This window comes from Colobus angolensis, unplaced genomic scaffold, assembly GCF_000951035.1.
Source record: "Colobus angolensis palliatus isolate OR3802 unplaced genomic scaffold, Cang.pa_1.0 Scaffold327, whole genome shotgun sequence".
Classification (NCBI taxonomy): domain Eukaryota; kingdom Metazoa; phylum Chordata; class Mammalia; order Primates; family Cercopithecidae; genus Colobus; species Colobus angolensis.
In genome coordinates, this window is record NW_012116566.1 from 1,581,220 (window position 1) to 1,605,462 (window position 24,243).

Consider the following 24,243-nt stretch of genomic DNA (forward strand, 5'->3'; position numbering starts at 1 on the left):
CTTATATTTATATCTCCTTTAAAATTTTACATTTATTTGTGCAATTATTTGCTTAATCTCTGATTGCCTCATTGGACTATAGCCCAATGAGGGGCAGAGAATATGACTGTTTAACTAACTATTCTATCTTTCATATATATCAGAAGGAAGAAATGAAAGAAGGAAGGAAGGAAGAAAGAAATGGGAGGAAAGAAAAATAAAAGAATGAGAAATGTTCACAGTCTATTGCTAAAAGTTCAAAGCCTGTTAGTTCCTTTAGCTGTATGTTTTGATGTTTCTTTGCAGACTAAACTAATATTTCCAAACAAAATCGCTTTTAAAATTTAACACCAAGCTCAATTTTCATTTCAAAATTGTGCCAGTTACTGAAAATGTTTTATTATTATGTGGTGTCACAAATGGTCTGGAAGCTCTCTCAAACATGCTGGGCATGTAGTATTGGGTGTCTATGGCTATCTCCTAAAGATAGCTTATCTAGTTATTGCTAAACAAACAAAAAAGAAAAAGGAAAGAAAGAAAAACCCTGATGAAGTAATCATCATGCTGTGTGTAAAATAAAGTGCAGCAAATAGCTCTATAAAATAATATTTTTAAAAGATACTTTTTCATTTTGTTTTGTTTTGTTTAATGTCCCAGAACCTTCCAATTGAGAGTTAAAAGAAACTACTATAGTGAATAAAGTTGGTTAAAATTCAGGACAAAACCACAAATGCAGAAAAAAGAAAAGAGGTTGTGGGAAATTCAGATGTATATTTACATCCTAAACAATAAAACAAACAGAGAAATAAAAATTTCATTCTTCTCTAGGATGAGACAGGATCCTCCCAAGATGGTCCTCATATTAGTCCATTTTCACACTGCTGATAATGATATACCTGAGACTGGGTAAAATTTAAAGAAAAAGAGGTTTAATGGACTCACAATTACACGTGACTGGGGAGGCCTCACAATCATGGTGGAAGGTGAAAGGCACGTCTTACATGGGGGCGGGTAAGAGAGAAAATGAGCAAGCAGAAAGGGAAACCCCTTATAAAACCATCAGATCTCATGAGACATATTCACTACCATGAGAGCAGTATGGGAGAAACTGCCTCCATGATTAAATTACCTCCCACCAGGTCCCTCCCCCAACACATGAGAATTATGGGAGCTACAGTTCGAGATGAGATTTAGGTGGGGACACAGTCAAACCGTATCAGTCCTCAAACAGAAGGCTCACCCAGGTCTGTTGGAAGCGACTTTCCACTGTCAGTGTCCAAACTATCCCCAAGTATTTATTGTGAAATGTTTCTTCTAGATCTTGAGATCTCTAAAATGAGAAGAATTTTTCCCATTTCTCTTAATGAAGATTGCCTCTACTGCTGGTTGGACATCAGGAGATCGTTCAGCTCTGCTAGTATTTGCCCTACCTTGGAAGTCTTGCAGGTACTTTTCTTACCTGGAGTTCTCTAACTTTGAGAACTCTAAATTTCCTCCATTGTTTTCTTTAAAAAATAGATTTGAAAGCATCATCCTCTAAAGAGTCTGTTTTAATAATTCCAGAGTGGTGGGTCCAGGAATTTGTTTTTATTTTATTTCATGTTTAAGGCACCATAAATGACGCTAATGAATCACCCCAGGTGAACTCAATGAGAAACACGGCATTACAATTTTTGGCCCTTGAGAAAAGTCATATCTACACAGGCTTTATTTGCCCAATTATGTCAGCAGAGACTTATATTTAATATGCTGGTTTCTCTTAAATTAAAAAATAGTCTTCTTTTCCCCTGTGTTCTAGTATAGTTCTTTCCCTCTCTCTCCCCTCCCCTCGAGTCCTACCTCCCCTCACCTCACAGATCTATACTTGGCTAAGCAGGATAATAACCCAATTTCTTCAGATTTTGTGTAGCACAATTTGTATGCATCTTATCTTGATATATCTTTTCTTTCTAATACCTCTTAACCCCCAATATTCTCCCTTTTTCTTCAACTAATGTACTCTTTAGGGATATCAGTCCACATGTGTGAGAGCCCTTACTATACCATTTCTGTTCTTCAGGGTATTGTTTTTCTTTGTATTCATACTTCACTGCTTTTTTAACATATTTAATTTTTTTATTAGGAAAGACATTGTTAAACTTCTATCACTTTTGGTTGAGGGTTGGGTAGCGGAGTGTGATGATGACAGCTGAATATGATCCTTGAGCAGCATGGTTTGAGCTGCAGGGGTCCATTTATATATGGATTTTTTTTCAATAAAAGTTGGTCCCTGCTTAGGGGTGCATTCCACATTCACAACCAGATGTGAGTGGAAAATACAGTATTCGAGGGATGCCAAACGAATATGGAGGACCCACGTTTTGTATACGTAGGTTCCTCAGGGGTGACTACAGGACTTCCATGTGTGCAGATTTTGTTTTCTGTGGATGGCCCTGAGATGAATTCCCTGCAGGTATCAAGTGACAATTGTACACACACTACACACACACACACACACACACACACACATACACACACACACATGTCTTTGCTAATAATCCAAAAACTGTGCTTCCTAGATCTGTTTATGGTATCTGATTATGGTGATTTCTCTGTTATGGTCCAATCAGAAGACAGAAACCACTCGAGCCTTTCAACAGAGGCAGCTTCATTCAGGGAATTTATCCTTAGGGAAGGGAAGATCTGAGAAGCCAAATGGAATGGTTAAAACACTCAGGAGATTAGTAACAGCTGGAAGCTATGCTCACTCTTAAGACTGGAGAGACATAGGGAGGCAGTGGTGGTGGTGGTGTTACCAGAACATAGGAACCAGGATCTCCTTCAGGGAGTGAGAATCACGACAGGGACATGGTAAAATCTAGAGTTCCATGGAAGACACCACTGCTGGGTGTGCTGTGTGAAACAGAGCAAGAGGGAGAAATGCCCCTACTCCTTCCCAATATCTGACTTCTTTCTTCTTGCCCTCCAGTCTTCTGCCAGTACTATCCAATGGTTAAAACTATGTGGAATCCAGATGACAAGGGATCCTTGAAAATGTAGTTTCTTAAAGGAAGAGCAGAAAATGGATTTAAGAGAAAAAGACACACGACTGGCACAGTTTCTGTACAAGCACGAGCTCATATGACATATGGAGTCTGCCTTTTCTATCCAAGCAGAAATTACTCCCCGTAGTGAGTTACTAAGTATGTACATCCCAGCTAGCCACAGAACCCGGAAGGGTCCTCGGAAGATCCTTAATCTGGAGCCAACAAATGACACCAAAGAATATCAAACTGTGTATGGGACCAGATGTAGATGGTGCAGACCCCAGAAAGACCTGCAGCAGACTGTATCCAGCAGTCGTGCTTTATGCTATTTAGTTTTTTTTTGACCCAGCATAATGATGGGAACCTCCACGTTGTATGCTGGTGTCTCTTCACCTTTTCTACTGCCTTGCCGACCATTCTATATTTAGATCATTTCAATTTGGTTTGGTTAATTCCTCCTCTGAAAACGTCCTCTTAGTATAACCTACTGGCTGCCAAATCCACTGGTAGCTTTTCTTGGGTATTTCAGTTGGCTATTTAGTAGCATTGAAAACTGTGGAGTACCTTCTTCCTCTTTAAAACTTTATAGACTTCATTTGAGATAATATTTTTTTGCTTTTCCTTCTAATTTTGACTACTCTTTCTTCACTTTTTGGTTTTTAATTTTTAGGTTCAGGGGTCCATGTGCAGGTTTGTTTTGTAGGGAAGTTGTGTGTCATGGGGGTTTGGTGTGTAGATTATTTTGTCATCTAGGTAATAAGCATAGTACATGATAGGTAGTTTTTGGAACCTCCTCCTCCTCCCACCCTCCACCCTCAAGTAGGCCCTGGTTTCTATTGTTCCCTCGTTTGTGTCCATGTGTACACAATGTTTAGCTTCCTCCTATAAGTGAGAACACACAGTTTTTGGTTTTCTATTCTTGAGTTAGTTCACTTAGGATACTGGCCTTCAACTCCATCCTTGTTACTGCGAGGGTCATGACCTCATTCTTTTTTTAATGGCTGTGTAGTATTCCGTGGTGTATATATACCAGATTTTCTTTTTCCAGTCCACCGTTGATGAGCATTTAGGTTGATTCTATGTCTTTGCTATTGTGAATAGTGCAGAGACTAATATACATGTGTTTTTATGAAATCATGATTTGTATTCCTTTGAGTAAGTATTTAATCATGAAATTGCTGGGTCAAATTGTAGTTCTATTTTAAGTTCCTTGAGAAATCACCAAACTGCTTTCCACAATGGCTGAACTAATTTACATTCCCATCAGCAATGTATAAGCATTTCCTTTTCTCTGCAACTGTTGTTTCCCTCACCAGCATCTGCTGTTTTTCTACTTTTTAACAATAGCCGTTCTGAATGGTGTGAGATGGGATATCATTGTGGTTTTCTGTGCATTTCTGTAACAATTAGTGATGTTGAGCAGTTTTTTTAAATATATGCTTGTTGGCTGTGTGCATGTTTCCTTTTTGAATAGTGTCTGTTCATGTCTTTTGCATACTTTTTAATGAGGTAGTTTGTTTTTTGCTTGTTAAGTTGTTTAGGTTAATATGAGACTTTTGTCAGGTGCATAGTTTGCAAATATTTTCTCCTGTTCCATAGGTTGTTCACTACATTGAAGTTTCTTTTGCTGTGCAAAAGTTTTTTAGTTTAATTAACTTCCATTTGTCAATTTTTGTTTTTGTTGCAATTACTTTTGGTGTCTTCACTACGAACTCTGCCAGCGCCTATTTCCAGAATGATATTTCCTAGGTTTTGTTTTATAGTTTTAGGTTTTTCATTTAAGTCTTTAATCCACCCTGAGTTAATTTTCACATATGGTACAAGGAAGGGGACCAGTTTCAATCTGCATATGCTGAGCCAGTTATCCCAGCACCATTTGTTGAATGGGAAATTCTTTCCCATTGCTCGTTTCTGTCGACGTTTCTTTTAAAGATCATGGTTGTAGGTGTGCGGCTTTATTTCTGGGTGCTCTATTTTATTCCATTGGTTTATGTGTCTGTTTTTGTGCCAGTACCCTGCGTTTTGATTACTGTAAAGTTGCAGGTTAGTTTGAAGTCAGATAATGTGATGCCTCCAGATTCGTTCTTTTTGCTTAGAATTGCTTTTTCTATTCAGATTCTTTTTTGGTTCCATATGAATTTTAAAATAGTTTTTTTTCTAATTCTGTGAAAGATGTCATTGGTAGTTTGATAGGAATAGAGTTGAATCTGTAAATCGCTTTGGGTGGTATGGACATTTTAACAATTATTAATTCTTCAGCCTTTTTTTCTTTTCTTTCTCTAATTGCCTTTTAGTTCTAAATATTTGTGTTCTCAAGAACTCCAAAATTGCGCTTTTTGCCTTCTCCCAGCCCACTCCCCTGTTTTACTGATATGTGTTCCCTGGGCTGTCTCATGCTATGAAATCAATATAACCTATGTCCTTTCAAATGTCGTATCTTCTTTTTACACTGGAAGTGTTTCCTAAACTTTAGGTCTGCATTTCAGTTGTCTACAGATCACCTTCATGGGCAAGTATTACCTCAAATTCAGCATGTCCAAAACCAAAGCTATTATTTTCTCTCCTTAAACCAATTCCTATCTCAGTTAACAGTAGCATATTAACTAGAAAAACCTACTAATCTCTCTGACCTCCTCCAAGGTGAATTGTCATCTGTGCTTTTAGGACATATAATTTATTACTCTACGTTTTGGTGTGAATGTTTGTTCTCCTCCCAAATCCAAATGCTGAAACCTATTCACCAGTGCAATGGTATATGCAGGTGGTACAGTTTGGAGGTCATTAAGTAATGATGATAGAGGTCTAATGAATGAGATTAGTGCCCTTATAAAAGAGGTCCAAGAGAGTGCCATTATCCCTTCCTGCCCTGTGCAGACACAGCGACAAGGAACCATCTATAAGAACCAGGAGATAGGCCCTAACCAGACACCAAACCTGCCAGTGCCTTGATCTTGGACTTCCAGCCTCCAAACTGTGAGAAATAAATATCTGTTGTTTACAAGCCACCCAGTTCATGTTTTTTTTTTCTTATATCAGCCTGAACATACTAAGGCACTCTTATATTTATTTATTTTTTTTGTGGTGAGTTTTTATTTGCCTGTTAGTTTATAGATTGTGACTTCATCAAGAGCAGGGACTATATCTTATTTATCTCTGAATTCCCAGGCCTAACTCACTGCAGGCCTTATTCTCATTATCCCCTTCCTTCTCAGATCCTGATTACCCTTCAAAAGAAAATGACAATGTGCACATCTGTTTACACGTTTGGAGAATTCATGGTGTCTTTTATTTTCTTAACTGTTTTTACTTCAGTTGCTTACATTTTCTCATTATTTTAGAGAGTTTGGACATACCTATTTTATTTTCACTTGCCTGAGCGTATGAATTCCAGCCATTTGAGAAATGCACATGTTTTGTTTGTTTTTGTTTTTTGAGATGGATTCTCACTCTGTCACTCAGGCTGGAGTGCAGTGGCATGATCTCGGCTCACTGCAACATCTGCCTCCTGGTTCAGGCAATTCTCCCACCTCAGCCTCCCAAGTAGCAGGGATTATAGGTGTGTGCAACCACACCCAGCTAAATTTTGTATTTTTAGTAGAAACGGGGTTTCACCATGATGGCCAGGCTGGTCTCGAACTCCTGACCTCAGGTGATCCACTTGCCTCAGCCTCCTAAAGTGCTGGGATTACAGGCATGAGCCACTGCTGCCAGCCGAGAAATATACATGTTTTGAACCATAAGAAATAAATTTGTCTAGAGCATGAAGTTCATTGCAGTGGAAATTTTACTGGTCTCCTATACCATATTTATCTTTATAATGTAGATGAAGAGGAAAAATGAGAATCTTTGATAATTTGTTGTTGTTGTTGTTCACCACAGAGTTCCATAGATTTTGACTGTAACCTTGTTTTGTTTTTACAGTAACATTTTTATTGTACTTGGAAGAAGGTACTTACTTATAAAAAATTTCAAATATTTTTCTCTGTTTTTTTAAAAAACAAACAACCAAAAACAGAGTCTCACCCTGTCACCAGGCTGGAGTGCAGTGGTGCAATGTTGGCTCACTGCAACCTCCGCCTCCCAGGTTCAAGTGATTCTCCTGCCTCAGTCTGCTGAGTAGCTGGGACTACAGGCGTGTGCCACCACGCTCAGCTAATTTTTGTACTTTTAGTAGAGATGGGATTTCACCATGTTGGCCAGGATGATCTTGATCTCTTGACCTCGTGATCCACCCACCTCAGCCTCCCAGAGTGCTGGGATTACAGGTGTGAGCCACTGTGCTGGGCAGATTTTCTCTATTTTAAAACTGATGAGTTTGCATGTATCTTAGTATTCTACCAAGGATCTAGAATTTACTTTTAGTTGTGTCTCAATTCTAGAATTTGGATGAATGACATAACTCAAAAATCAAGTTTAGGTGAAACTTTATAAATTCAATCTAAGACTTAGTCTCCTAGAAAACAGAATCTGATGCAAAGATGTGAAATATTGATGCTTTACTTGGGCAATGCAACCCCAGGTAGCAGAATAAGAGTGAAGAAAAAGGTGCGCCAAGAAAGAAAGATGGGAAGAGATGCATTCCCCAACCACTGCTGCATCACAATGAGCTATGAAAAGACACCGCTGGGCCCCACAGGTGCACCTCCTCTGCTCAGGGCACTGGCAAAGACTCCTGCATGGAAAAGCTGTTCCCACAGAGCAGCCCATGTGGGTGGTAGGGGTTGACTTCCTCCTGCTTCCTGTTGCCATTGTTCAAAGTGTGCTTCACAGGGAGTTAACTCTCCTGCACTTCTTTTTATTTTAGAGTGACGGGTCTCCCTCTGTTACCAAGGCTGGAGTTCACTCATCCTCTCCTACTACCTCACCCTTCTGAGTCTCCAATGCCTATTGTTCCACTCTCTATATCCATGTGTGCACATTATTTAGCTTCCACTTATAATTCTGCATGTGATATTTGTCTTTCTGTGTCTGTCTTCTTTCACTTAAAATAAAGACTTCCAATTCCATTTATGTTGTTGTAAAACACATAATTTCATCCTTTTTTATAGTGGAATAGTATTCCACTGTGTATCTATATCACATTTTTCTTTATCTGATTTTCCACTGATGTTCACTTAGGTTGATTCTGTATCTTTGCTATGCTGAACAGTGCTGTAATAAACATATGATATGATTTTTTTTTTCCTTTGGGTAGATACCTTATTTTTAGTTCTCTGAGAAATCTCCATACTGTTTTCCATAGAGCTTGTAATAATTTACATTCCTACAAACAGTGCATAAACATTCCCTTTTCTCTACATCTTTGGCAACATTTGTTATTTTTTGACTTTCTAATAATAGCCATCTGATGTGGGGTAAAATAATATCTCATTGTGGCTTTATTTTTATTTATTTATTTTAATTTTGCTGGAAAAATCTCATTTGTTTTTCATTGTCTTTTATGTTAAACTTTCTACAAAAGGATGTATAAATGGGCAAGTAGAGAATCTGTATCTACAAAATGTTTTCTTTGATGACTAGTGATGTTGAACACTAAAATAAATATACCTGTTGGCCATTTATTTTTCTTCTTTTGGAAAATGTCTATTCATGTCCTTTGTCCATTTATTAATGGGATTATTTGGTTTTGGTTTTTGTTGAGTTGTTTGAGTTCCTTGTAGATTCTGGATATTAGTCCCCTGTTAGATGCATAGTTTGCAAACACTTCCTCCCAATCTGCCATGTTCTTTGCTCACTCTGTTGATTCTTTTGCTGTGCAGAAGTATAATTCTTCTAGTTCGTATCATGTGATGGTTAATATCAGGCGTCACCTTGATTGGTTTGAGAGATGACTACATGGCTGGTGAAGTATTGTTTCTGGGTGTGTTTGTGAGGGTGTTTCCACAGGAGATTGATATTTGAGTCCATAGACTGGGAGAGGAAGACCCACCTTCGCTGTGGGTGGGCACCATCCAATCAGCTGCCAGCACAGCTGGAACAAAGTAGGTAGAAGAAGGTGGGATAAGTTTGCTTGCTGAGTCTTCTGGCTCTCTTTCTTCTTCTTGTGCTGGATGCTTGTTTCTGCTTCTCCTGGCCTTGGACATCAAACTTCAGTTCTTTGGCGTTTGAACTCTGGAATTTGCATCAGCAGCTACCTGGGGGCCTTCAGGCCTCTGACTGTAGATCAAAGCCCACACTGTTGGCTTTTGTGGTTTTTGGACTTTTGGACTTGGACTGAGCCACTGCTGGTTTCTCTCTTTCCCCAGCCTGCAGACAGCCTATTGAGGGACTTCTTGTAATAGTGTGAGCCAATTCTTCCTAATAAATACTCTTTCATACATACATATATCCTATTGGTTCTGTCTCTCTGGAGAACCCTGACTAATACATATCATTTAGCTCTGCCTATGGTCATCAAGTATGTTAAATCCCATTCTGTGTGGGTAGTGTTATTTTTATTTCCCTGTTTTGTACAAGCTACAGTTCACCAATGGGCTAAGCTCTGTTGCTTGAATTCTGGTGGCAGAGGCAGGGGCCACACACATGGCAGATGGGCGGGCTGTATGGTGGTAGCTGAGAGCAAGGGATTTTCTTGCCCTAAGCAGGGTCCAGGAGGCAAGAGAGTCACACATAACCCAAAGAAGTGCATAAAATTACCATCTAATAGAGGTGTTAGCTCAAATTCTCCTCTTCCAGGGTTAGCTGACAAGTTTACAGAGAGGGAAGGAGAGCAGAATATCTCTGCCCAGAAGTTGCATCAAGATGACCAAGTTGCCATGATTAAATCATCACAGATATTTTGAACTGGAAAACAGAAACAAAAGCATTGAAAGCTAAAATGCTCCCATAATCCTTTCTTGACTCTGTGTGTCACCCTTGGAGAAGTCTGCATTGTCTCTTGCTGTAGGATGAGTGCATGGGACACACTTAGTGTCTCTTCTGAAGAAGGTTTCTGATATGCTTAACTTTTCCCATGGTTTTTAAAGAGAATCTAGCTTTGTTGCCCCTGTCTTCTGCTAAAATAAATGTTAAAAAAAAACTGGAAAAATTAGTGACCTACAGTTTTCCAGGGATAAGGTTCACCTGTGGAGAAGCATTATTCCAATGACATTTTCTGCTGAACTTGAAGCATTATTTCTGGAGAAATGTATGTCCTGGTTCTAATTGCATTTCAGATTTTCACGTTTTCTTTGGTTAGGAAATAGAGCTACACAATGTTTTACCTTCAGTGGATGTTTTAGGACCCAGCCATACCGTGAACAATTTTCCCTATGGGCGTGCAAAGTCAGCTGGTTCTAAATGTGCCTCCAGAAATGAGCAATCAAAGCTTTGGCTAGAAACATGTGTCCAGGTCTCTTCCCCATGCAGGCCTTTGGACATTGACTCCAGTCCTGAGTATGACCAATCGGCGCCTGGCACTCCTCACAAAACCCTTCTTTTGAGGTCAATTGTGGATTACCTGAATATTTTTTGAAAAATTTTACATAGTGCCCAGGAGTAATCCTCAACTGCATTTGTTAAATCCCCAAAGCATTATAATACACATATTCTAATGGTTTATTATCTTTGCGTTCTCTTCTCTGAATTGTGCTTCTTCTGTTCTTTAACTGAAAGGAGTGGTATCAAAACGTGCATCTCTGGAGTTGGGCTGGGAGTCCTGTCCTCTGCTGGGCAGCTTATGTCCCTTTGGTGGCTGCTCCCAGTCATTTCCTGACCTGCTGCTGCCCTTCTGTGTTTGCTTTTAGATATCTCTCACCTAGAATGCCAAATGATCATTTGTGAACTGCAACAGTTCCCTGGGGCTAGTTGGTGGACCGCCCATGCATTCCAGACTGCCAGCATCCCGAACTACTTGGAAATGGACAATAAATGAGTGTTCTTTGTATTTCCTGTTTTGTACAAGTTATATCACTAGTGGCCTAAGCCAAATGGCTTGAATTCTGAGATGTACATCTTATCATTTTTAAAGTCAATGCAGAGTAATTTTTTCCCAATATTTTGCTGACAATGGAGAAGGCTTGATATAGTATCTTTCTTTCCCTTCTTCTTGAAAGGACAGACTAACTCTACAAATCATTATCCAGCTTGACAGAAATCAATGAAATCTACTAGTGGAAATTCACATTTCACCCAACAACGTGAAAAGGCAAATAAATAAAAGTCTATTCAATTGTGCAAGTGCTTTGTAAGCTCTGTCTTGAAAGAAAAATAAAAATAGTATGGCTTTGCTGATTTAAAAATTTGTTAGGGTGTTTCAACCTGGGTTAGTTCATGGCTTTATCTTAAAGATTTCAGCCACCTCTAACAAGCAAGAGCTGAAAATTTTACTAGGCTGTTAACCTTCATAAAAGAGTAAGTAGTTTAATTTTACTGGCTATTCCTCTTATTATATTGATCTGCTTTTTGGCAGGTGTTTTGTTAAGAATTGTGGGAGATACAGGGATCGGATATTTGCCCTAAAGGGATTATATTCCTGTGTGGGAGAGAATATGTGAATGATAGAAAGATGACTTGTATCATTACAGTTGAACAGGTTTGTACAATATAGCAATTGCTAATAGACATTGCATTGCCCTAATTTAGATCTAAGAGGATTCTCCACTGATTGTTACTTGCTTGGCTAAAGTCATATCATAAAATAGTAAACCACTGTCTTGATTAGGAATAAGTACTCTCAGAATGGTCTCATAACATATTTGAAAAAATAGAAATTGTAATAAATGAATGAATAAGTAAGTAATTAATTCATATTTATTTCTTAAAATCAGGAGTTATAAAGCTTACCTAGAGTCTTGAATGTTGGAAACCTCTCTTTAAGTCAATGCCTTTAGCTTAGTTCTACAAAATGCACTAGTGTTTCTTCACAGGCAACCTTTAGTGATAGTTTTTACTATTCTTTTAGTATTACTAGCTTTGTTTTTCCTTACGGGGAACTTAAGATCTCTGGGGATTAGTTAGGGTCTTCTGTCAGTACATGCTATTCAAAGCACAGTTTGGCATTCATTGGATGATTTCCTTTTTTTATCCTTACTTTCTTTGTCTCTGCTTATATTCCTGGCTATATTTTCAGCTTCCCACCTCTGCATTTTTTACAATATTGGTTCTTGGATCTATGGTAGAATGCCTGTTGTTTATTTCCAGTACAAAAACAAATCATGAGTTGTTGGGTTTTTTTTTTTTTTTTGTCTCCCAAAGAGTCTTTGCTATTAGAAACCACCTTTAACTGCATAAAAAGCTCAGATAACTAGTAAAGTGAACATTTAAAATTTGCTAGAGGTAAAGCAACTATATAGTAGCAACCTGGATAGAGTGTGGTTCATGAGCTCATGCCTGCCAGCCTAGAGCTAGGTAGCTCCACTGCCGGCTGTACATCCTAGGAAAACAGGCTCTCTGGATGGATATCAGAACTTGAGAGTGCTTCCAGAAATGACATGAAATTACAGATTGAGGAAGTCAGAAGATAACATATCCGTGTACTTGACCAAATTGTTGCTGACATTGATTAAACACAAGTGGTTAGCTTTCCAGGTGATCTGGTAAAAATATATATATTTTTGGTAGAAACATTAGGATATTGAGATACTGTTAAATGCCTCTGAGTGGGATAAGTGTTCTTTGTTGTTGTTGTTGATCTTCATATTCTGTAATTAGATCACATTTTTTAATAAGAGAAAGTAATATTTTAAAATATGAAAGAAAAGCAGTTGGAAAGTTTAATTAATTTTTTTTTTGTCAATTATGCCTGTTACAAAATAGGGGCAGAGGGAAAACCTCTCTTATGTTCTCTCTCAAGTTTTGCTGAAATCAATGGCAATAGACAGATTAATAGGAGAAAAGGGTATATAAATTTATTAACATGTATAAGCACAGGAACCATGTAAAATATGAGACTCAAAGAAAAGTCAGATGGTTGAAGCTTATCTAGCCTTTTCATAGGAGAGAGGGGAAGGGAGATTGGGGAAATGTGGGCAATTGTGAGGGGTAGTACATGATATTCAGATGAAATGAATAAGCCTGAAGAACGATGGCCTGGAACATATCTCCTTGGAGCTCCAAGAGATGTGGTGGGAAGGTGAGGGATATAACTTCACTGTAGACAAAGTTTGTCTTATTATGCAAATAAAGTGTCCCAAAAGTCTCCCTGGCAATCTCAGTTTCCCTGAGAAGAATAGATGAAAAGTCTATCTGGGTGAGGTGATGACTTTTAGTCTCTTTCCATCAACCATTCCTGGCGAGTTATTTGATGAGATTCCTAAGGAGGGATTTTAAGACAACTGCAGTTCTTCTGCAAGCACTTCCTTTAATCAAATACAGGAACTTCAGAAAAAGTCCCTGCTGGTACTTCTGGAAAGAAAGGGGACAAGAGAGACAGGGAGTGGAGGAAGCTCAGAGAGGGAGCTTGGTCCTGAGGTTTATTTCTGAGGCCTTTCAGTTTCCTCTAATTCGAAACACTCAGCATACCAAAGCACCATGCATATCAAGCACAATATTAGAAAATTTAGCATAACTTTTTAAATTGCAAAAATTTGAGGAAAATGAAATGTCATCAATCAATAGTTTGTTATACTGTATGTTTATCCTTTCTTGTGGCTTTAAAAAAATTATGGTGTTTTTAATATATATCTTACAGAAAAAGAATAAAAAATAAGATTAGAAATGGAAAAAAATCCAAAGCAGTAGAAAATAATGTTCTGAAAATAACATGAAGGTTTGCAGAACTTCCCTGTAATGCCCTGAAATTTTACCAATGTATGATAAATAAGTTGCTAAGGAATATAAATGTTCTATAAAGCAATTGTTTAAAACTATTGTCTTGATATATCTAATTTTGTCCAATTTTCTTTGACCAAACTAAATCCTAATAGTGGAGTTAGTTCAAATTTCTGTTTACTCGGGGCCCCACCAATCCAACACCTTCAACTCTTACAATAAATGAAAAACTAACCTTGTGTATCTCCTTTACTGAAAGGTCTGATTTTTTCAGTTATTCATTTTTTTTTTTTGGTAAGGAAGACTTCATTTCAGATTTTGCTTTCTACTTCCTTCCCTTTCCTAGTCTTCCTTTCCTCTCTCCTCCCATCTCTCCTCCCCTCACCATCCCTATTCTCCTTCCTCTCCTTTCTTTTCTCCTCTTTTTTCCACTTCTCTCCTCTGCAGACTTTATTTCCATCTTTATCATTTTCTTTTCCATTTCTTCTCTCTTTTCTTCACTTTTCCCTTTTCTCCCTTCCTTTGTCTGCCCATCTCTTTTCGTGTCTCCTTTCTTCCCTTTTTCTTTCATAGAGCTGGAATTAAAACAAAACAAAACAAAACAAAACAAAACAAATGGAAAGAAACACAGATATTCACGATTGGCCTTTCCTGTTTCTCAGACCCCTGGGAAACAATGGCAAGATTCAGTTACAGCTTGATGGAAATTTCTAACCATTTAACTCCATTACAAATGTCATCCATGTAACAGAGAATAACTTCCCCAGTAGGCTAATTGTCATGTTTTATCTTATTTGACTAGGTCATGAGTTAATTGAACATTATATGAAAAAGTCAATATATAGGTTTAATTGTACTTAATCATGTTTTAATAATTGATGAACTTTTGTGTCATAAGTGAAAAACGTCATCGTGTCCATTGCCTTGTAGTTCACATAACATAATGAGATGAATAGTAGGGTTATGAGGCTAATTAATATAGGTCAGGCCTGTTCAGGTTTGTTTTATTTAATCCAGAAATAATCTTAAAACAACCGGATTTGTACTATAGCATTTTCTTTTTTGAGACAAGCTCACTCTGTCACCTGGGCTGGAGTGCTGTGATGCTCTGATAGATCACTGCAGCCTCAAACTCAGGTGATCCTCTTGCCTTTGTTAGTGAGGAATTGTGTGTGGTAAGATTTGGCAGTCTTGTAGCTGGAAGAACTTAAGATGTTTGTGAAGTATCTCATTTTTTTTCTCATTAGTTTATGTAGTTCTTATGGTTTGAGCAGTTAGTTCCTGATGCTAACTTTATATTTAGAAATGATGTAAGTTGAATGAAGTGCTCCATAAAAACAATGTGACATAAGGGGCAATAATCCCAGTGAAGAGCCTAGAGCTTAATTAATATGAATGACAATGTATCTTGGTGTATGAGTCTGTTTTCTCACTGCTATAAAAATACTACCTGAGACTGGGTAATTTATAAACAAAAGACGTTTAATTGACTCACAGTTCCACATGGCTGGGAAGCCTCAGGAAACTTACAATCATGGCAGAAGGTGAAAGGGAAGCAAGGCATGTCTTACATGGTGGCAGGCAGGAGAGAGAGTGCAGGGGAAACTGCCACTTTTAAACCATCAGATCTCATGATAACTTCCCTCACAGTCATGAAAACAGCATGGGGGAAATCACCCCATGATCCAGTCACCTCCCACCAGGTGCCTTCCACAACATGTGGGGATTACAATTTGAGATGGAATTTGGGTGGGGACACAAAGCCAAACCATACTGCTTGGCTTGAATCAACCTGAGGGATTTGTTTTTGTCTTTCTAAATTGTTGCTAATGCAGCTGGACTTTCACATGAACTTTTCTTTTAATCGACTATTGCAATGGCTTCCTATTATCCCTGTTTCCTTCCATCTGCCCTCTCCAATCCATCCTATATTTTTTCCAGGTCATTTTCCTCCAAGGCAGCAATCTCGTCATACTACCTGCTTGATTTTTTCAGGGATAGTATTTTATTTAGGATTTTCACATCAATGTTCATTAGGGATATTAGCCTGAAATTTTCTTTTTTTCGTCTGTGTCTCTGCCAGGTTTATTCATTTCCTCTAGATTTTCTAGTTTATTTTCATGGAGGTGTATATAGTATTCTCTGATGGTAGTTTGTATTTCTTTGGGATCAGTGGTGATATCCCCTTTATCATTTTTTATTGTGTCTATTTAATTGTTCTCTTTTCTTTTTTATTAGTTTAGCTAGCAATCTATCTGTTTTGTTAATTTTTCAAAAAACAGTTCCTGGATTAATTGACTTTTTGAAGGGTTTTATCCGCTTCAGTTCTTCTCTGATCTTAGTTATTTTTTTGTATTCTGCTAGGTTTTGAATTAGTTTGCTCTTGCTTCTCTGGTTCTTTTAATTGTAATGTTAAGGTGTCAATTTCAGATCTTTCCAACTTTCTGATGTGGGCATTTAGTGCTATAAATTTCCCTCGTAACACTACTTTAGCTGTGTCTCGGAGATTCTGGTACATCGTCTCTTTGTTCTCATTGGTTTCAAAGACCTTCTTTATTTCTACCTTAATTTTATTATTTTCCCAGGAGCCCTTCAGGAGTGTGCTGTTCAATTTCCATGTAGTTGTACAGTTTTGAGTGAGTTTCTTAATCCTGAGTTCTAATTTGATTGCACTGTGGTCTGAGAGACTGTTGTTATGATTTCTGTCTTTTGCATTTTCTGAGGAGTATTTTACTTCCAATTATGTGGTCAATTTTAGAATCAGTGAGATGTTGTGCTGAGAAGAATGTATATTCTGTTGACTTTGGGTGGAGAGTTCGGTAGGTGCCTATTAGGTCCACTTGATCCTGAGTTGAGTTCAAATCCTGAATATCCTTTTTAATTTTCTGTCTAGTTGATATAATATTGACAGTCAAGTGTTACCATCTCCCACTATGATTGCTTGGGAGTATAAATCTCTTTGTAGGTCTCTACATGAATCTGGGTGCTCCTGTATTGGGTGCATACATATTTAAAATAGTTAGCTCTTCTTGTTGTATTGATCCCTTTACCATTATGTTATACCCTCTTTGTCTTTTTTTATTTTTTTTGGTTTAAAATCTGTTTGTTTTATCAGAGACTAGGATTGCAACCCCTTCTCTTTTTTTACTTTCAATTTCTTTGGTAAATATTCCTGCATCCCTTTATTTTGAGCTTATGTGTGTCTTTGCATGTGAGATGGGTGTCCTGAATACAGCACACTGATGAGTCTTGACTCTTTATCCAATTTGCCAGTCTGTGTCTTTTAATTGGGGAAATTTATCCCATTTACGTTTAAGGTTAATATTGTTATGTGTGAATTTGATCCTGTCATCATGATGCTAGCTGATTATTTTGCACATTAGTTGATGCAGTTTCTTCATAGTGTCATTAGTCTTTATATTTTGGTGTGTTTTTGCAGTGGCTGGTACTGTGTTTTTCCCATATTTAGTGCTTCCTTCAGGAGTTCTTGTAAGGCAGGCCTGGTGCAAAATCCCTTAAGATTTGCTTGTCTGGAAAGGATTTTATTCCTTCTTATGAAGTGTAGTTTGGCTGGACATGAAATTCTGGGTTGAAAATTTTTTATTTAAGAATGTTTAATGTTGGCCCCCACTGTCTTCTGACTTACAGGGTTTCTGCAGAGAGATTCACTGTTAGTCTGATGGGCTTTCCTTTGTAGGTGATCTGACCTTTCTCTCTGGCTGCCCTCAACACTTTTTCCTTTGTTTGAACCTTGGAGAATCTGATGATAATGTGTCTTGGGTTGATCTTCTCGAAGAGTATCTTAGTGGTATTTCCTGAGTTTGAATGTTGGCCTGTCTGGCTAGGTTGCGGAAGTTCTCCTGGATAATATCCCAAAGCGTGTTTTCCAACTTGGTTCCATTCTCCCCATCACTTTCAGGTACACCAATTAATCATGGGTTTTTTCTATTCACATAGTCCCGTGTTTCTTGGAGGCTTTGTTCATTCCTTTTCATTCTTTTTTCTCTAATCTTGTCTTCCTGCCTTATTTTAGCAAGGTGATCTTCAATCTGTGATATCCTTTATTCTGTTTGATTTATTTGGCTATTGGTACTCGTGTATGCTTCACGAAGTTCTCGTGCTGTGTTTTTCAGCTCCATCAGGTCATTTATATTCCCCTCTAAACTGGTTATTCTAGTTAGCAGTTCCTGAAACCTTTTATCAAGGTTCTTAGCTTCCTCGTATTGGGATAGAACATGTCCATTTTGCTAAGAAGGGGTTTGTTGTTACTCACCTTCTGAAGCCTATTTCTGTCAATTTGTCAAACTCATTCTCCATCCAGTTTTGTGCTTTGGCTGAAGAGAAGTTGTGATCATTGGGAGGAGAAGAGGCATTCTGGATTTTGGAATTTTCAGCGTTTTTGTGCTGTTTTTTCCTCATCTTCATGGATTTATCTACCTTTGATCTTTGAAGATGATGACCTTTGGATTGAGTTTTTGTGTGGGGGTTTTTGTTGATGTTGTTGTTGTTGCTTTCTGTTCGTTAGTTTTTCTTCTAACAGTCAGGGCTTTCTTCTGCAGGTCTGCTGCAGTTTACTGGAGGTCCATCCCAGACCCTATTTACCGGAGTATCAGCAGTGGAGGCTGCAGAACAGCAAAGATTGCTGCTTGCTCTTTCCTCTGGAAGCTTTGTCCCATGGGGCACTGGCCTAATGCCAACCTGAGCTCTCTTTTATGAGGTGTCTGTTGAGTCCTTTTGGGAGGCCTCTCCCAGTCAGGAGGCATGGGTGTCAGGGACCCACTTGAGGAGGCAATCTGTCCCTTAGCAGAGCTGCTGTACTGTGCTGGAAGAATATCCCTTGTCAGGATCAGCTGCTCTCTCCAGAGCCAGCAGGCAGGAAAGATTAAGTCTGCTGAAGCTTTGCCCATAGCCTCCCCTCCACCTAGGTGCTCTGTCTGAGGGAGAAAAGAGTTTCATCTGTGAGTCCCTGACTGGGTTTGCTGCATTTCCTTTGGAGAAGCCCTGCCTAACCAGTCCCAATGAGATGAACTGGGTACCTCATTTGGAAGTGCAGAAATCACCAGCCTTCTACATTGGTCTCACTGGGAGCAGCAGACTGGAGCTGTTTCTATTCGGCCATTTTCAACTATACTTCTTGAGTTATTTTTCTATGTGTGGCTTCTTTAACAATTATGGAAATAAAGAAAATCAAATGAGTTTTGAAGTAGTTTGGCAGCAAGATATTAAGTATTTCAGCAGATTCATTAGAAATGACACCTGTTTGTAAATAATCATTTGAAACATATTTTGACCCACTGATAGGTTTAATTAATTTTTTCATTTTTTATTTATTTATTTTTTTTGAGACAAGTTCTCCTCTGTCATCTAGGCTGGAGTGAAGTGGCATGATCACAACTCACTGCAACCTTGATCTCCCAGGTTCAAGTAATCTTCCCACTTCAGCCTCCCATGTAGCTGGGACCACAGGTGCATATCACATGTCCAGCTAAGTTTTTTTTTTCTTTCCACACAGATGAGATTTCCCTGTGTTGCCCAGGTTGGTCTTGAACTACTGGGCTCAAGTGATCCTTCTGTTTTGGCCTCCCAAAGTGCTGGGAGTATAGGCATGAACCACTGTGCCCAACCCCACCTGTATGTTTTAGTCTAGCTATCAGAATAAGTTATCTAATCAGAAAATGTCAATATTAACAATGCAAATATTTCAACTATTGGAAACAAATATGTAAATGAGACTCAAAATATAAAACCTGCAACAGAGTATTACTTTTTAACTAGCAATATGGGTGTGTCATGCTGAGCATAAATGATACTTTGACTCATTTAGCTTCATTTTTCAGTACATTTAGGGAAATTATCTTTACAGCAAAATACATAGTTTGCTATGCTTTTGCATAAATGGAGAGATGGCATATGAATAAAATCTATCAAGTATTATCTCTGGTCTTGTTTTGTACCCTAGTCTTAAGAAAGTGGTATGGTGTTAATAATGCAAAACTAAATGGAAATATAGGTGGCATTTTATGACTTCATTGAGCCTCGTCACTGAGAATGTAATTTCTCAAAATATGCTTTCTATCTGTTAATGTTTTTTCTTCCTTTAAATTTTTGGGAAACCATTCCAAATATCAAGTGAAAGGATGAAGACACGGCATAAGTATCCTGAGTCCTGGCCTGGGTGCAGTGGCTCATGCCTGTAATCCTACCACTTTGGGAGGCCGAGGTGGGTGGATCACTCGAGGTCAGGAGTTCAAGACCAGCCTGACCAACATAGCAAAACCCTGTCTCTACTAAAAATACAAAAATTAGCTGGGCATAGTGGCACACCTGCAGTCCCAGCTACTTAGGAGGCTGAGGCAGGAGAATCACTTGAACCTGGGAAGCGGAAGTTGCAGTGAACCAGAATCGTGCCACTGCACTCTAGCCTGGGTGACAGTGAGATTCCATCTCAAGAAAAAAAAAAAAGTATACTGAGTCCTGACTCCTGGTTCTTGTTCCCCACTTAGCTAGTTGGACTAGTCATTCACTTCTCTGGGCCTTGGTCGCCTAATTAGAAGGTGAGGGTGCCAGATAGAGGGTCTCTCATGGATATTCCAATTCTGATAATTCATGGAGTGACACAGCAGAATTGCTGAGGTCTCACTGGTGAGCCAATTGGTAATTGTATTAGATGAGGCTGTGTTTTGTATATTCACTACTGAGAATGTTTGTTGTCTTGATGTCTTACTGTTTTGAGAGGCTTCCCTACAGATTATCAATCTCTATGTCTACCAACAATGCATATTTCTTAAAATGTCAACTTTATTTTGACCTTTGTATCTAAAATAGCTTGAATGTTTGTTCATCTCTATAGAGGCTGTGCTGGTAAATCTTGTGCCAGTTATAAGGAGTCCCTGTGGTTTTGTCAGTGGCTGTAGCGTTCCTGAGATCATTACGGTCTTGTAGCAAAGAGGATGGGTTTGAAGTTAGCAGGCCTGGATTTGAATCTCGGTTTTGGTCTTTCACCCATGTATCAGAAGGTTCATTGTAACTACTGAGTGAGTCATCAAGATACAAGAAAGTCTTCAGATGGAGATTCTGATTTTTAAAGGAAGTATGTGGGAATCAATTTCACAAATTTCCAAACTCATCACATGTAGGGAGGATATTAAAAGATTCAAAAAGACTGTACAGAAAAGACTTGAGAGAAGGTGGAATGTTTTTTGAGAGCTTATGGAGTTCTGCGAGTCTCCTATTCCTCCGTAAGCTACTAATGAGATAGCTTTGAGCTTTAACAGGATAGTATGAAGTTCTTCTGAGGATGGAGCACAGTATCGTTTAGAAATCTCTCTCACAGGGTGACTTGTAAAGTGTTCTGAGGGCTACAGTAACAAAGAAGGGCTGTTGTGGGTCCTTCCTGGGTCTTTCCTGTGGGCCACATGTGAAAGAGCTGATCTGCTGTCATTTTGCATTTTTCTTGAGAGGACCTCCTTGGAGAGTGATGGGACTCCAGTGGAGAAGGTGTTTCTGTGGAATGGACCATGAGGAACCTAGGGTGGAGGGCCAAGGGACACCTAGAGGAAAACTGTGTCTCCTGGCCTTGAGAGTTGTTTCCAGAGAGTTCATGAAGGTGCCCACTAGAGATGGATTTGGCTTTTTCATAAGCCAGTTTCTTAGGCAGTCAGCACAGGATACCAGGTAGGAAGTCTCTGTGCCCTTCTGCCTCCTCCCTCCTATATCTGATCCAGAAGAAACCTAGAGGCAGCCATGATGTGGGAGGATAGGTCAGGGAGAAGGTGAAATAGCAACTTGTAAACAGAAGGCTGAGGACTCCCTTCTGTGCTTCTTGCTGGATGAAGCAATCAGATGTAATTTCTAAACTGTGATTATGAACTGGCCATAAGGCTTTAATTTTCTTATAGTGATAAAAAATCTTGAGTCTGCCTCACTTTTTATCCAGCTGAGTACATTTCAAGGAAAAGAAGAAACAAAAATAAACTTGTATTCTAAGTATCTCACAGGCAAGCTTATACCATTTACTGGAATCTAGAATGACATTGACCTAGGGACCTTATTTAGAGTGGAAGAGTTCCATTGCCCTGGTTATCCTCAGATGGTGCTATCTAGGGAGACTTAGTTGACTAATCTTCCCATTGTCCATTCCTTCATTTCTAAATACACTGTGTTTGTGCAGAATAAGAGCAGTGATGACGTTAAAATGTTTCACTTTTGGTAGGTGTTTGATCAATGATATCTTTCTTTAAGCCCATCTTAATTGGAAATGATTTCATAAAATAATAATTTTGATTTGATTACAACCTTTTTGAAAGAGAAATAAATTTAGAGTGAAAAGCATATTAAAATCCTTCAACTGTATTCTGATGAAAGGGTTTCTATCTGCATCTTCACAGCAGCTTTTCAACAAGGGCAGGCAGGTAGTGCGACCCTTTTCCCTCTTACTATCACAGCCAGCAACCAGAGCAGCAGGACCTCCTCCGTCTCTCCCTCTCAAAAGAGATGGGAGGGTGGGGCAAAGCTTATCTCCCAGGAGAGCTCCTGACAAAACAGTCTCTATTTTTAATATCCACGGAAGCTATACATTTTCTCAGATGATTCTTAGGATCAAAGGAAAGAGCATATTGTGTCCCACTAGGGTCTCAGAAATTGTCACCTCCTCCTTGGGTGGCTATTGAGGTGACAGTAAACAAGGAACAGATCTTCAACAAAAGCCACTAATCGATGCTGAAGCACTCAAGTATCCCTCCCCACGTCCCCCCACCTCCTACCTGGTGCAGAACCACAGAGACTCAGATGAAGTGAAGCTGTTCTTTCTGTAACGTGGCGACCAATGCCTTCTCACCTCTTGTTAACACATGAGCTCTATGAACAATGGGCATGTAGTTCTCTTTTGAGATTGTAGCTGTGTTGGGTGCAGAAATATGGATAGTATCCACATTAGAATTTTCAGGAGTTACAGAACTGTTGTCCATTTCACTGGATAAAGGAGGACTCTCTGGAGTCATCAGTGAGGGTGAATTTCCATTCATGATTTCAGGGGACGTAGTTGACATTTTTGCTGTCATCATGCTGTGCCGGGCAGAGCCTTGTCACCATGGATCAAAAAAAGATAACAGAGGCTCCTCTGTATCAGAATCTGGAATGACATTGGTCTGGAGACCTTATAGAGTGGCCCCTGCCTCAGTTCTCAGCAGAGACTTATTTCAGTAGCACAAATATCCAGAAACTCAGGTAGGCAGGGCAGGTTATGTTCTGTGTGTGAAACGTTTCTGGGTGGTTTTAGTTCAGTATTAAAAACTTAATTTCATTAGCAGTTTGTCAGAGTTGACTTTGTTGGGAAAGCACATTTTGGGTAATTACCAATACAGCAAATATATCTATCATTCTCTTTCTTAATTAAACAATTTGTTGATGTAATACAAGAACAAATATTCACAAGTCAAGTAGTACTGGAGGGGATTTAATAATAAATAGCTATTTCCTGTTTCACCCTTTCTTACCCCTCAGTTCCACTCCAAAAAGCCAACTATTTCCAAATTAGTAGTGCTTTATTCACCGTGGTGTTTATTTCTGTATTTCTAAAGAAATTGAATTGCTGTTTCTTGATGTATCCACTTTAGTCATTACCTATTGTCTTCTTCTTATAGAAGATAAAAAATGTGGGAGGTACTTTTTTGAGATCTCACATATTTAAAATGTGTTTTTTAGTATCTCACTATTAATTTAGGAGTTAAACTTTTGTGCTGGATGTCATCTTTGTTTAGAATTTTTAGGTTCCCTGTTTCAGGTTTCATTCTGATTTCTTTTTTTTTTTCCCTGCAACTATTCTCCCATCTCTCTAACCCTCAGAACCTTGTAGGATCTTTTCTTTATCCTTGGTTTTCTGGACCTTATAGGAATGAGTCTTGATGAGTCCTTTTTTTTTTTTATTTGGCTGGAATTTGCTGTGCTGTTTCAACTGGAAAAGTTAATTTTATAATTCATTTGATAATTTCTTCTCCTCTATTTCTTCTGCTCTTTTAGTCAGGCATTATAACTTGGGGAGGAAACTTAGTTATTGATCCTATGCTTAAAGATTCTAAGTTTCTTTTCTTTATTTTAAAAATAATTTTATGGGTCCATAGTAAGTGCATATATTTATGGGGTACATGAAATATTTTGATACAGGCATACAATGCGTAAAATGCACTCCAGGTAAATGAGGTATCTATCACCTCAAGCATTCATCATTTCCTTGTGTGACACACACTCCAATTATACTCTTAGTTATTTTAAACTGTGCACTAAATTATTGTTGACTGTAGTCACCCTGTTGTGCTATCAAATACTAGATCTTACGTATTCTATCTAACTATATTTTTATAGTCTTTAACCATTCCCACTGCACCTCAGCCCCAACTACCCTTCCTAGCCTCTGGTAACCATCATTCTACTCTCTATCTCCATGAGTTCAATTCTTTTAATTTTTAAGTCCCACAAATGAGTGAGAACCTTTCATCCACACTGGTAAATGACAGGGCTGTCATTCTTTTCTGTGGCTGAATAGTTCTCCATT